A 14,902-nucleotide genomic window follows, 5' to 3' on the forward strand; every position below is an offset into this window, starting at 1 on the left:
AGTCACCTTGGCACAAGTTCTGGGGTTGGGGCTCAGGCTGCCAGGCTTGCACAGTTAGGTGGCAAATACCTTCACCTGCTGAGTCATGTGCCTACCCAGTGTCATCGTGACACTCACCACCCTCCGCATCACGGCGACGTCCTGCCAGCGTGTAGGAGCTCACATTCCTTCTAGAAATCTCTCCACCATCCAGCATTAATCTTGTTCACTGTCAGTGTCCATTTCAGGGCAGCAAAAGGAAACGGCCATTCTGAAACCAGCCAGAAAGAGCCTCAGTGAGGATCAGTGTGGGCTTTGGAGACCTTGTTCTGTCTCCTCCTCAAAGGAAGGGAGCACAGGAAACACAATTGACCCACATGGCCTGGGTGTGGTAAGAGGCAGGGTGATGGGGATCATGAGTTTTAGCAATGGTGTGGTGCTACCATCCGACCTAGACAGTGGAGGAATAAAGAGATTGCTTTGCTCTGAGGCCTGAGATAGTCTTCAGCCAAGGCACCTTGGGTGGGAGAAAGGGAAGGTGACATTTTGAGGACTGTGGTGAATAGCAAGGTCTGTTGATTTTGTGACAAGATCTCACGCATCCCAGGCTAGTCTCATTCTGTAGCCGAGGGTGGTTTGAGCTCTGCCTGCCTCTCCCAAGCCCCGGGATTGCAGGTGTGTGACACCACACCCAGTGTTATGGGGTGCTGGGGATCGAAACCAGGGCTTCCTGCATGTTAGCAAAGCAGTCTACCAACTGAGCTACCCGTCTCCAGCTTTTAAAAGTGTTTTTTCAAAGATGCTAAGGCCTGCGGAATGTTGATCAGTGGGAGATTGCTTACCCAGTATGTCCCCTGGGCCTGGGGTTTGATTTCCCAACTCTGAAAATCAAATAAAACCTCTAAAAACTAAAAGGAAAATTGAGGCACATTTCGAAATTAGTGTGGCCAGAGTAAGGATGTGGCTTTCATCCTTGCCTGCTCACCATGAGGCCCTGGGTTCCACCAGGAACCCCAAGCTAGAGCAGACACATTGAAGAGAAGAAAGCTGGAAGTGGGTGTGAGATGAGAGGGTACCAGCAACCTGCCAGACAGAGGGCTCAGGGCTTGGGTAGGTGCCTTTTATTCTGCCGTGTCCATCACTCCTGAGAAGGCCTCCAGAATAGTCTGGCGACAGGCCTGATGCTTTCAGGTGTAATTTTCCTGACAGCTCTCACTTTCTCGCCTGAACAGCACTCATTTTTTGCAGCCCACAGAAGCTGATGAGGTCTTCAGGAGTGTGCAAACACGCTTTGTTTGGTCAGTCGGAAGTGCTGGTTAACATGTATAGCACACCCAATCCATGGGTTGCTCTGGGACGGGTCTGCTTTGGAAATGCTTTAAGGAGGGAGCTTAAGCCTCGCCACATCTGAGGACCTGGAGCCTTCTTCCAGGTCCTTGCAAGGTCTGGGTAAAGACATCAGTTTAGACTGTGGTCCTGGCATAGGCTCTGCCACCCGGGCTTGTAACCTTGAACCTCCTTCTCTCCATCTGGACTTTTGTATACCTCGTATGTCTGTGCAAGGTGTTTGAAATGAGATAATAGAAATAAGAGAGATGAAAGCAAGTTGAAAATTAACCCTTGCCTTCATTTTTGAGACAGTGGGATTGTTCAGATTCTCTGGGAAGATTCCCAACTCAGCATTCTGAGAGACTGGTCAAGAGTTTAATGGAGACTCAGGAAGGCAGATCAGACGAAGAGACCAGGGACAGGGAGATACTCTAATGACATACTTGAGCCAGTCCTGGGTGGGCCATGTTGCTTCTGGTGAGGTTACCATCATGGCCTCCTGTGGTGGTGGCTGTGGAGTTGAACTGCCAAAGCTCAATGGCCTCCCTGGGGCTGTTCCCCAGCTCCATCCTCCTGAGAGAAGAAACGGCTGTCTACAGACAGATCTACAGTCCGGGCAGATTCCAGTCCCACGTGCCCAGTTGCACTGGTCTGTTCGTCTGGGAGAGAGAGGCATCCATCACTGCAGGGTGGTCTCGACAGACTATGTGGCAGCATTAAGGTAGCACGGCTATGACTAAGACACAGAAAGATAGCCAGTCCCAAGCTTGACGGCTTTTCTCACCCTTCCAAAAGGTCAGAAGTCTGAGCTCTAGGCGCCAGCAGGAGTCTCTGCGGGAGAATCCTTCGCAGAGCTGACTCCTGGTCTCCGGTAGCTGGCAGCCATCGTGGCATTTCCTGGCTCGCAGACACATCAATCTCCTCTGTCATCACCTTTTCTGTGTCTCCTGTTGTCCACTTTCGCTGGGCACACACTCTACAGTGAGCTGCCCACCCCTCTTGCTGTTCATCCTGGGTGTCCCTGAACTCCCCATCCTCCTGCCTCTCTTACCAAGTACTGGCATTCCTATTGCTGTGCCTAGCTTTGTTTGTTTGTCTGGTTTGGTTTCTTGTTGTTGTTGTGGCTAGTTTATTTTTGGCTAGTAGGTATTCCTTGCACGGATTAACAAGTTCCCCGTGATATTCCAGTGCGTGAATACAACATGCACTAATGAAGTTTTAACTGCTCTTAGCCTCCTCTTCCCTCTTATTTTTAAGTGAATACAAGTTCATGATTTTATTTATCCTCTTCATAGCAAAAACATCTTAGAACTGGGTCTCTGGCCTTTCCTGATTGCCTCCCAGTTCAAAATGCTTACCCCCTCTCTTTTCTGTCTCATAAGAATTTTTAAAATATCACCGGGTGTGGTGGCGCACACCTTTAATCCCAGCACTCGGGAGGCAGAGGCAGGTGGAGCTCAATCAGCCTGTGCCAGGACAGGCTCCAAAGCTTCACAGAGAAACCTTGTCTCGAAAAACAAAAATTTAAATATGCTTTTAATTGAAATAGACGTCACTTTTCCCCTCTTCTGCAATGTCCCCTGAACCAGAGACGCAGGAGATCTGGTGGGGCTGGGCTCTCCATGTTCTGTTGATCTTTACATTGTGTCCGGTTGTGGCTGTCTCTGTCGGTGTCCATTTACTTAGAGAGAAGCTTCCTGGATGAGGGGTGGTAGCTGCACTTATCCAGGCAAGGTGTTTGTGTTCCTCCTCTCCCCCTCCCTCTCCCTCTCCGTCTCCCCCTCCCCCTCCCTCTCCCTGTCTCCCTACCTGGGATTTGCTGTGCAGACAAAACTAGCCTTGAACTCGCATAGAGCCGCCTGCCTCAGCCTCCTAAATACTGGGATTAAAGGTGTGGCCACCAAGCCCAAAGTGCACAAGGATCCCTTTGACTCTGCAGCTGGGTTTAACTCAAGCCAGCACACAAGCCTCTTTGTAATTTAGCCTGTTTCCAGAAGCAGGGCTTAGTCTACAAAGCACAGCCATTCCACTTCCTGCTGTGAGCAAGCTTTCCTGGCCACGCACAGAACCTGGCTCTTTTAGAAATGCCGACTGTGCTTGCAGGAACTCCATCATTCAGAGCGAGCACCTCTCATTTAAAAAAACAACCTTTTCAAATTGCAGGGCTGGGGCTCGAACCCAGGGCTCCATGTGTATATGCTCCATTATCAGCGTGATCAAATACCCAAGAGAAACAACTTAAAGGAAAGAGTTTATTTATTCCTTCTTCTGACCTCCACAGGTGTCAGGCACACACAGAGTGCACATAAACACAAACAGGCAAAAGACTCCTATGCATAAAATAAAATAAATACATCTAGGGGCTGGAGAGATGGCTCAGTGGTTAAGAGCACTGCCTGCTCTTCCAAAGGTCCTGAGTTCAATCCCAGCAACCGCATGGTGGCTCACAACACTCTGTAGTGAGATCTGGTGCCCTCTTCTGGCCTGCAGGCAGACATGCAGACAGAATACTGAGAATACTATATACATAATAAAAAATAAAATCTTTAAAAAAATAAAAAAAAAGAAATAAATACATCTAAAATAAATGCGCTTTTAAAAAGCTTGTTGAGGAATACGAGGTGAAATGGTTGTTACATCTGAAGCAGTACTGGTAAGTGGGGTAAAGAAACAAGAAACAATTGCTGATGGGTGTGGGAGTGATTTTCTGGGGGGAATGATGTCCTGAACCCCATTGTGATGATGACTGCCCAACTCTGAATATGAAAAAAAAAACCCACTGAATTCCACACCACTACTGGGTGGAGGCTGCAGGTCGCCAGTCTGGACTTCCAGGAGCTGAAGAGTCTGTGCAGAACTCTTTCTCAAGAGAGGGAGCTTGGCCTGCTGCCCATGGCCTGCACGGGACACTCAAGGGTAACTTCCAGCTCCTCATTCTTTCCTGTCTTCCTTGTTTGTCTTTCTTTGGCTGAGTCTCTGTGGAGCCCAAGCTGGCAAGCCTTGAACCAGCCAAGTGCTCTCATCTCGGTCTCTGGAGTGCTGGGGTTGCAGGTGTGCTCCTGACTATGTTTGACTTCTGGAGCAGAAAGCTCCATAGCGAGTAGAACGTGTCACAGTGAAGATGGGTGTGGGGTTCACACTTATACATCACTCAAGAGGTGGAGGCAGGAGGATTGCCTTGAGTATGAGACCAGCCTACTTATATAGTGAGTTCTAGGCTAACTTGGGATATAAGAATCAGACTGTCTCAAAAAGAAAAAGGAAAAGAAAGAAAGACAAAAAAAGTGACATTATTTGTATGCTAAATAAATAAGCAAAGAGCAAGAGATTAAGCTGGAAGCTATTTGGAGGGCCGTTGGAGGTGGGGGGCCAACTAGAAGGTAGATTTATCAGCTCCTTTGACTACAGTTAGCACACAACTCAACAATGAGAAGTGGACTGTTTGGGTCACCTTAGCACAGGCAGGCAGAGGCACTGCTGGGCTCACGAGCACCTGGAACCCGGCTCTGGATGATGGCTTAGTGAGAGGCGGAAGCAGACATACAAACTCTACCTCCTTGCTGTAGCCACACACTGGGGCGACACCTGCTGGGGTCCAGCCTCAACAGGGTTCACACACTCCAGGGTAGGGGCACGTGGATTAGAAAAATTAGGAGGAACAGAGATACAAAAGAAATAGAGACATAGGATAGAACCGGTAGGGAATCCGGTGAATACTGAATATGCCTGTGTTCATTTTCCATATGCTTATATACTCCAATCCAGAAAGGGGGGAAGAGACAAAAGACAGCTCTAACATGACACAAAGGACAACCAGAACAGCTACTTACTTCAATGCCTGAAACATCATGCAACTAGATCCTCTGTTGTTTATGCAGGACCTGCAGAGACCTTAGACCAACTACTCTGTGGGCAGCCATGCCCTGGGGCAAACCTCCTGTCAGAGCCTTGAAGGACAGGAATAGGCTTGGATTCTCTGAGCTTTGGTCAAGAGGAGAGGATCCACCTTTGTGGGTCATCCGAATACCCAAAACACCAAGTCACACCCTAGGTCAGGACATTTTGCTTGTTGCCACTCCATAGGTCAGACCTCTTGTCAATAACCTTGGAAGAACAAGAGTCGGCTTAAGCTGTCTGACCTTCAGACAAGGTGGGGTGCATCCACTCCTGTGGGTCCCCACACCTCCTTAGGTTCTTCTCTGGGATAAATTCTGATCCCACCCACAGGTTAGCTACTGCTTCTGGATCCCTCCCCCCACAGCTGGGGCTGGGACCCAGGTCATTACTGCACAGAGGACGTGTTTGCTGTCACTGAGCTATGTCCCACCCTTCTTTCTGCTTTTTGATAGTGGTGATGATGGTGATGTTTTTATACAGGGCTGCCCGAGGGTGGAACTATGTCAACCCAAGGAAGCACAGGAATTCTTCAGGATTCTACCAGGGAAGACAATGGTACCAAAGCATCCAAAGGAGCCAGCCCGCCCACCTTCCTGCCTCTGTCCTTCCTCTTTGTGATTCGTGTAGCCCCCTTCTGATCCTCCTGTGTTCATCTCCCAAATGCTAGGGATACAGGCATGCTTCCAGCATGTCACAACTGGCTATATGCCATGCTGGGGCTTGAACCCAGGACCCTGTGTGTTCTAGGGCAGCACTCTACCGACAGAGCTATGCTTTCCTATCCCACCCCACACCCTGACACGGCTTTACCACTGAGCTCCACTCCTAGCCCCTTCTCTGTCCTCAGTCCCTATTCTCTACCCAGCCCCATGCAGTCTCTGGCCTTAGTTCCGAACACTGAACAGAAGCCCTCTTTGGCCACGGTGGTGTGGCTGCGGGCTGAGGGTCCCATCCTGAGGGTTGCGGTTGGCAGGCAGGGTGAAGGGGTGCTCAGCGAGAAAGCTGGCAGGGAATCTGCTCTGCATCTTCCAGCTGCTCCTGGCTGTAACGTCAGATTTCTGTTCAATGCCTGCTTAAGAAGCAGAGGGATGTATGGAATTCTTCACACTAATCAGCCCTGCAAAGGGGCAGAAACCCAGGCCTTCCCCAAGGCTGGCCAAAAAAGGCTCAATTTTGAAAGAGGAAAGTCTTCAGACAGCTCTGGTGGCAGGAGGAGCAGGAGGGGCTACTTCCCTGGAGGTTTTTAAATACACACAGGTTGTGTCAGGAAGAGTTTGCCCATCTGGAAGATCCTGGGACTGATCTTAGCGGGTCAGTCCTCTGGGTTATTTTTAAAGCCTGCGTCAGGGTGCAGACATTGAATAGTACAGGAAGGTGGCGCTCTGTGCAGCAGGAAACGGTGTGCAAAGATGCCCCTGGGTCATGCTGACAGGGAACACAGCCAGTCTGGGGGCTAAAGTACAAAATAACACAGGTCATGAACTTTAGCAGCTGCCTGGGTGCCACCTCCTCCCGGAGATCCCCTTATCCTCTGGAAGTTGGAGGAGGAAATGCTACATAGACTAGAGTGGTCACAACACAAGAGGTAGGGAATGTCTTGGGGGAACACTCAGTGCCGGACCCTGCAATGTGAATGACGCTAGGGAGCTTGGCGCAGGCTAGTCCCTCAGGAAGAAAGCATCTGGGTACGTAGAGCAAAGGTCCAGAGCTGGGGCCCGGAATTAAGAGCCAGAGAGTTTTTGAGAAGCAGGGAGCCTGGGCATCTCCTTGTGTGAGTCCTGAAAGAAGACTGCGCCACGCACTGGAGGATTGGTAGGATTTGTGAGGCAGATGAGAAGGGGGAAGAATAGCAGAGAAGATGGGGCCTGACCCAAATATGGAGAGATCAGCGCACATCCAGGTATCCCAAATTGTGAGCGCAGGCTCTGAGTTTTTTGGGTTTTGTTGTTGTTGTTTTTGTTTGGTTTGGTTTTGGTTTTTCGAGACAGGGTTTCTCTGTGGCTTTGGAGCCTGTCCTGGAACTAGCTCTGTATACCAAGCTGGTCTCGAGCTCACAGAAATCCGCCTGCCTCTGCCTCCCGAGTGCTGGGATTAAAGGCGTGCGCCATCATCGCCTGGCAGCTCTGAGTTTTTTTTAGGGTCCGCAGAACATCACACAAAACAAAGACCACTGTTCACACCTGTTATCAGCAAGAACCTTGCTTATTCCAGGGGGCAGGGGTCAGCTAGCCAGACAACAGAAGAGTTGTCAGCAGGAATGGAGCTAGCAGGCTCCTTTTATAATCAGACAGGAAGTGTGGGGGGGGGGGGGAATGAGATCATCTGGAATGTGATTGGCTGGGGCTCCTTTTCCTGCTTTAACAGGGTACACGGAAACAGAAACTGAAACGTAACAGGTACAGAAACCAAAACTGGAATGTAGGCCTAGTGGAGGCTGGGCCAGGAGAAACCTCTCCATGGTGCCTCCCCCCCCCCCCCCCCCCCGTGTCTCCTCAAGTTGAAATTCTAATCTGCATCAAGTCAACCAAAAGCCATGTGAACTACTTACAGCTTTTTAACTGTTTAGCTGTAAAGGCGGAGCTCTAGGAGCAGAGCAAGGCGTTCAACAGCAGCCCCTGGGAAGGTAGAGTTCATTCTATACTGGGGCGCAAGAGTTAAAGCGAGAGTTGGTGATGATGCAGAACTTGGGGGTTGAATGTCTGGAAGGATAGATGTGGCCCCCTGAAGGGCAGGGCAGGCGATGGAACCTGCGGGAGAGCGTCCAGGATGTGGTTAGGCTGCAGACTTGGCAGTTATGTGTGGAGGATGGGGCTTATGGAAACAGAACCGGTGTGGGGGAGGGGGAGAAGACCTAGGGAAGGGCTTCCCACCGTCCACATGCGGCCTGTATGCACAGGAGTCCCTCATGTGAAATAGGCACATGCGCCGGCTCACCCAGCTTCAGATTGCTTCGGGCCTTCTCTAGCAGGCTTGTTCTGCTCAGTGGTTGAGCTCAATCACGTGGTCAGGCTCTTGCCAATAGGAGGTGAGCGGAAGGATGAGGCTCACAACTCGTAGGTCACATCCTTCTAGGGGAACCTATGTATTATGCTCTCTCCACATTCCCTTTCCCTACCGGCAGGGTGGCACTGTGGGGGAGGAGCCAGTTTTGCACTTGAGAAAGAAGTTTTGAGAACGGTGAGAGCAAGGCAGAAAACACTGGGCTCCTGAGAGATCCGTGAGCCCAGAGCCGGTACTGTCTCCCTGGCTTCCGACTAGCTAAGAGGGCGAATGTCTCTCTTGAGGCGGCTGCTGTTAATTTGAGAAGGACGGGGGTTTTATCACGGCTCAGCTTGTGTCCTCAACTCTCCTCACCCCAATGCTGACAACTGTTGGCAAGAAAGCCTTTCAGGAGAAAGGTTACGTCAGCGAACAGGAGAACAAAACAAAAAGCTGTGTGAGTTAGAGGACCCTTGGGGGGCAAACAAGCCGGGGACCCCTCCTCTCCTCAGGGCAGACACTGTGCTCTGACTGTGCTGGGCACGAGTGCTCCTGGCACACAGCTGAGAGTGGATCCTTGGCTTTAATACAAAAGCAGGCGTCTAGTCCAACTCTGAGGATCCAGATCCCAGGCCTGGAAACAAAATGGTACTCGATGAACGGGAACAAAGACGCGCGTGCCGGTTATGTGCAAGAAGGAATTGTAGAGGGGATCACACGACGTAGGAACATCCAGAAACTTCTTTGGTCCTTTATTCCCGAAGAGAGAGAGAAATGGGAATATTTGCCATCTAGAGGGATTAGCCTGTAGCTTCTACGGGGTAATGAGCAGCTGGGGGGGGGGCGGGGGGGTCAGGCAGTACTCTGGGATGTGACTCCTCTGGCCTCTCAGAGCTGGGACAAGTTAAGGGAAGGTGAGGACAGGCTGTTGAGGGACTAAGGTTGCCACAAAGCCCTTTACACCATCCCTGGAGCTGCTACAGAATAGAAAGAGCACAGTCTGTCTGTTCTCAGTCTCTGTGATTAATTTCCCCTCAATAGCAAGACATTCAGGAACAATTGCTTCTCTTTGAAGAGTCTTTGGCCTCAGGAGGAGCTCTCAGAGGGAGTCCGCTCCTGACTGGGGGAAGGTGAGAACCAGGGAGATCTTTTGACTTTCAGACAGCTCCTCCAGACTTTGAATTTCCTTTCATTTAGCATGTTAGCTGTTAAATCTTATTTTCTGAACCCCAATATCATCCTGGACCCTATGATTCATTCTGGGGTTTTTTGTTTTGTTTTTTGAGACGGGGTTTCTCTGTGTAGCTCTGGTTGCCCTTGGAACTTGCTTTGTAGATCTGGCTGGCCTTGAACTCAGAGATCCCCCTGCCTTTGCCTCCTAGTGCTGGGATTAAGGGCATGTGCCTGGCTCTTTTGGTTTCTTTATAAAATTCTTCATTTTTTAAAAATTATGCGTACACGTGTCTACAGGGGCAGATACTCATGCATGACTCTTTGAAGGCCAGAGGTCAATATCGGGGCTCCTTTCTTGTTCTCCACTCTATTTTGGGGAGCAGAGTTTCTCACTCAACCTAGAACTCACTGTTTTGGCTAGACTGCTTGGTCAGCAAGCTGAAGGGATCCTCCTGTCTCTGCCTCCCCATGCTATAAATGAGCCTGGCATTTTATGTGGGTGTTGGTGACGAGAACACAGATCCCCACTGGAGCTGTTCCTCCAGCCCCAGGGTTCTTATTAACATATTAATCATAAAAGAACGAACTTCATTATGACATCTCTTTTCCCTCCTCCTTTTCTTTCCTCTCGTCTTGACCTGGCTTCTGGTGGGATACTCTGCTCAGGGAAATCCTGTCATCCCCAGGACTTGCTTCCCCTCATGAAAGATTGGGTCAAAGCACGTTAGAGTCCTGAGATTCAGCTTCACATAATGAGAGGCTTGTTTTTCTCACAACAGGGTTTGCAGCTTCACTTTGCCTGAGAGGGAAGAGTTGTGGAACACCCCAGCTCTTGCCTCAGGCTAGCCTGTGGAAGAGTGGGGCTTCTGGACTTGACGGAGAACAATCCCCGCTTTCTAGAACTTTACCATGGGGGTCAGGTAGGAATAGAGGGCTATCTTGCCCTTCCTTATCTTAGGAGCACACAGCCACGGGTGGTGGCTCACACCTGTGACCTTGGGAGGTGGAGATGGGGCTACATTTGGCTATACATTGAGTTTGAAGTCAACCTGGGCTACATAAGACGTTGGCTCAAAACACCAAAACCAGGCTGCCAAGCCTGATGACCTGGGTTCAATCCCCAGACCCACTTGTTAGGAAAGAACAGATACAGAAAGTTGTCCTCTGACCTCCAAACAAACAGTGGCATGACCTTGTGCACCTATGGGCATGCACACACAATAAATGTAAAAAAAAAGATTAAAATAGTCCAGGTGGTCATGATGTGTACCTTTAATCCCAGCACTCAGGAGGCAGAGGCAGGTGGATCTCTGTGAGTTTAAGGCCAAGGACAGGCTCCAGAGTTACACAGAGAAACCATGTCTTGAAAAAGCAACAAATAAATAAAAGTATTAAAGTAAAAAACAGAACAAAAAGAGTGATTTTGGAAAGACTACTATTCTAGATCTCAAGATTAATTACAGAGCCTTAGTAATAAAAACAACATGGCACTGGCACAATAGATCTGTAAACCAATAATACAAAATTAAATACCAAAATATTAAAAAAAACAGACCAAAATATGAGTGTACATGACTTCAGCCATTTAATATTTGACAAAGATGCCAAAAACAGAAACTGGGAGAAGAAAGCATCTTCAACAATGTCGCAGGGAATCTGGTCCACATCTCTATCACCTTTGCACAGAGACTGACTCCAGATGAGCAGCTGACCGAATCTTCTGTGAGAAAGCACGGGCAGTTCCCTGTGCGACACGGGTGGGGGAGACTTTCTGACTCCATTCTTGAAGAATCAAGGCCAACAATTGACAAGTGGGACTTGATAAAACTTTACAAAAGGACATTAGCTTCTGCACAGCTAAAAACCCTCTCCTGTGTGAAGAGGAAGCTCACAGAATGGAAGAGCATCTTTGCCAGCTATGCATCTGACAGAGAACTAAGACCTAGAATATACAAAGAACTCAAAAACCAAACAAACCAAAGGACCCATTAAAAAAAAAACGGAATCTGAGGAGTTTTCAAAAGAAGAACAGAGAGTTCTCAAAGAAGAAAACCATGGCTAAGGATTATCTTTAAAAATGCTCATTGTCCCTAGCAAGGAGGGAAAGGCAATTGAAACAACTCTGAGACTTCATCTTATCCCAGTCACACGGTAAAGACCAACACAGCAATTGACAGCCCGTGCTGGAGGGATGGGGAGAAGGGGACCTCATTTCCTCTGGGCTAACATGTCTACTTTTTGTGCCAGTACCATACTGTTTTCATTTCTGTGGCTCTGTAATAAATCTCGAGATCTGAAGCAGTCGTCCTCCCAGCATGGTTATTTTTGTTTGTTACTCTATCTACTATGCATGTATCCTCCTGGACGCACAAGTTCATGCCACTCTGAGAGAAAGAGGGACTTAACTGGCAGAGGTACTCTGGAAATCAGTGTAGAGAGTGTTTTACAAGCTCGTCCTTGGTGTATGCCCAAGGACTCTGCAGAGATTCGGTCAGCCGTGTTCATCCTCGCTCTATTCAGTAGCAGGGATAGATAGAGCCTGATGTCCTCAGCTGACGGATGATGCAGAATGTAGTGTGCATGCATTATGGGGTGATACGCAGTCGTGAAGAAGATGAAGTCATGAACGCTCCAGGTAATGGATGGAACTAGGAAAGATCCTACTGAGTGGGATGACCCAGACCCGAAAAGCCACATGCCACAAGTTCTCTCACCTGTGGCTCCTGCTCCAGATCTCCGGGTGTGAGTATATAGTCTGGACTAACTGCAAATATATATAATATAATATGTGTGTGTGTGTGTGTGTAATGTAACAACAGTTAAAAATGAGACCATGAATTTGAAAGTGGGGGTACAGGAGGCATTTTGGAAGGAGAAAAGAGGAGGGAGAAATGTTGTAATTATAATATCAAAAAATTCTTTTTTCAATTTAAAGTAAAAAACACAACAGAGACCACATGCAGCCTGCAGGCACAGTGCCCTCCCCCGCCCCCATTAGTCCTGCCTACTCAAGAGGCTGAGGTGAGAAGATGCTCACTTGAGCCCAGCTCTGGACTAGGCTAGAGAACGTGGTAAAGTGCCGTGCACCCTGGGAAGGGTGCCTTGCCAGAGCCAGAAGTAGGCAGGGTGTCTGTTCTCAAAACAGCTGGCCAGTGCCAAGGGAGGAGGGGAAGCAGCTTTTAAAAGACAGTCTGGAATCCAGCCCTGGGACCCGCTAGTGCTTACTGCAAGGTCAGGGTGCTCAGCTCCGAGTTACTGGGGCGCACTATGTTTGCCCTCAGTGTTTGGAGGACCAGGAAAAAACAATTCCAACCACTGTTCCTTAGTCTTCCTATGAGGCCTTTTCTTTTTCCCGGTGACCCATGGGGGCTTCCCCTAGAGACAGCCCTCATTTCTCTCCATTGCCACCACTGCCTTCCCACCATTTCCAGGGTGGCTGAACCCTTTTCTCTTGGTAGCCCTGTCGCAGAATGCTGCAGACTAGCTAGCTACAGGCACCGGTCTGTGGATCCACTCCCGAAGCCACAGCCCTTTCCTGGCTGATGAGAATGGCAACAAAGGCTGGACCTCAGGGCCAGATTGAAGCCACTGTGAGTTGCTGATTCTGTGTCCTGCTCCAAAGGCCGAAGGGGGAATTAGTCATGTTCAACCCGAGAAACCACGGTGGCCCCGGGAGGATCTCTCCACTTTGGAGCATTCTGAGAATCCCCTGACATCCGGCCCTCTTACTGCCCCTCTGGCATCTTCTTCCTCCAGTCCACTCCAAAGTAGGCATATGTATTGTCCCGTGTCTGAGTGCGTGTGACACACACGTGTGTGTGTGGCAGTGCTGAGAGAGGACGTCCCACCAAGTATTCCAAGTATCTCCTCTGTCGCTCTCCACTTTGCTAGGAGCAGGGTCCCTCACGGAACTGCAGCTCTCTGTTGCAGCCACACTGACTGCGGTATGCATCGCCTCACCAGTCTTCGGGCTTTTTATACACAATGCCGGGATCAAGTCCAGGCCCACTCACGAGAGGCATTTTACCCACTGTGGTGGCCTGAAAGAAAATGGCCCCCCAAAGGGAGTGGCTCTATTAGGAGGCGTGGCTTTGCTGGGTGGGTGTGCCCTTGTTAGAGGAAGTGAGTCTCAGTAGGGGCAGACTTTGAGGTCTCTCCTATGCTCCAGATACCTCAAAGTCTTAGTCAACTTTCTGTTGCCGGTAGGACGTGGCACGCTCAGCTCCAGCACCGCATCTGCCTGCGTGTGCATCTCCCTGTCACGATAATAATGGACTGTGTAATCCTGGCCTCGGCCTCCATCTTTGGAGGCCCCTCCCCTGTGCCCCTTGAACCTTGACCCCTCCCCAGGAAAGGTCATGACCACTCCCACAGGCTATTTAAACTGCTCCCCAGAAAATAAACCTGTGGTTTTCCCTTTTCCTCTCCGGTGCTGGCATTGGCGGCTTCCCATTCCCCTTGGGGCCACCCAGGAGCGCAGGTGTCTAATTAAACCTGGATATCTTTTAATCTGGTCTGATTTGGCTTGATTGGGATTATTTTGTGCTGGCAGAGTGGCTCGGTTAGGAACTATTCCTAACAGACAGGACTTCTGAGACTGTAAGAGAGCCACCCCAATTAAATGTATTCTTTATAAGAGTTGCCGTGGTCATGGTGTCTCCTCACAGCAATAAAAACCCAGATTCTCTCTTCTCTCTCTCTCTCTCTCTCTCTCTCTCTCTCTCTCTCTCTCTCTCTCTCTCTCTCTCTCTTTCCTTCTTCCTCTTCCTCCTTCTTCCTTCCTCCTCCTCCCTCCTCCTCCTTCTCCTCCTTCTTTTCCTTCTTGAGGTAGAGTCTCTGTGTATCCCTGACTGGCCTGGAACTCACTATGTAGTTTAGGCAGGCGCAGAACTCACAATCCTCCTGCCTCTGCCCCAGAGTGCTGGATTATGCTTGTACACCTAGTTAGGCATAAAGATTTTTTTTTAAGCAATCTCTGAGCTGAGTATGAGACAGAAAATACTCAGATGGAAGCTTACTTCAAAGACTTGCTAGGACTAGGGCATAGAGAAGAAGATAGAGATAGAGAGCCTTGGGCTGCCCAGGTGGGGGTGGAGTCCATCTCCTAGCCCACCTGCCCTCCTCAGGGGCCCTCATTATGGTCCATCCCAACAGTCATACTATGCAGGTTAGGACTAGCAGCAGCTACACAGCAAGCACACGATGTCGACCACGAGAAAAAGCATCCTTCCAGGCTATCATCAGAGTCCCTGATAATTGACAGTTTTGTGGGACACGCCCTATCTCTGGCTACTAGTGGCGTGGCCCGTCGGGCAGTTGATAACTATTCCTCATTGCTCAGACATCCGCCAACCCATGGACGTGCATAGGGGACTTTGGCTGAATCCCAGGATAGCATGCGGTAGACTGCTCAGGCTGTGTTCACACTTCTGGCTGTGTGGCAAGAAGCCATTCGCTCAATCTCTCTGAGTCTTGCTTCCCTCTTCTGAAAAGAAAGAAAATGTCAACAGCTCACGTGTAGTGTGAGGATTTGATAAAATGGCAT

This window comes from Microtus pennsylvanicus, chromosome 2 (assembly GCF_037038515.1).
Source record: "Microtus pennsylvanicus isolate mMicPen1 chromosome 2, mMicPen1.hap1, whole genome shotgun sequence".
Lineage (NCBI taxonomy): Eukaryota > Metazoa > Chordata > Mammalia > Rodentia > Cricetidae > Microtus > Microtus pennsylvanicus.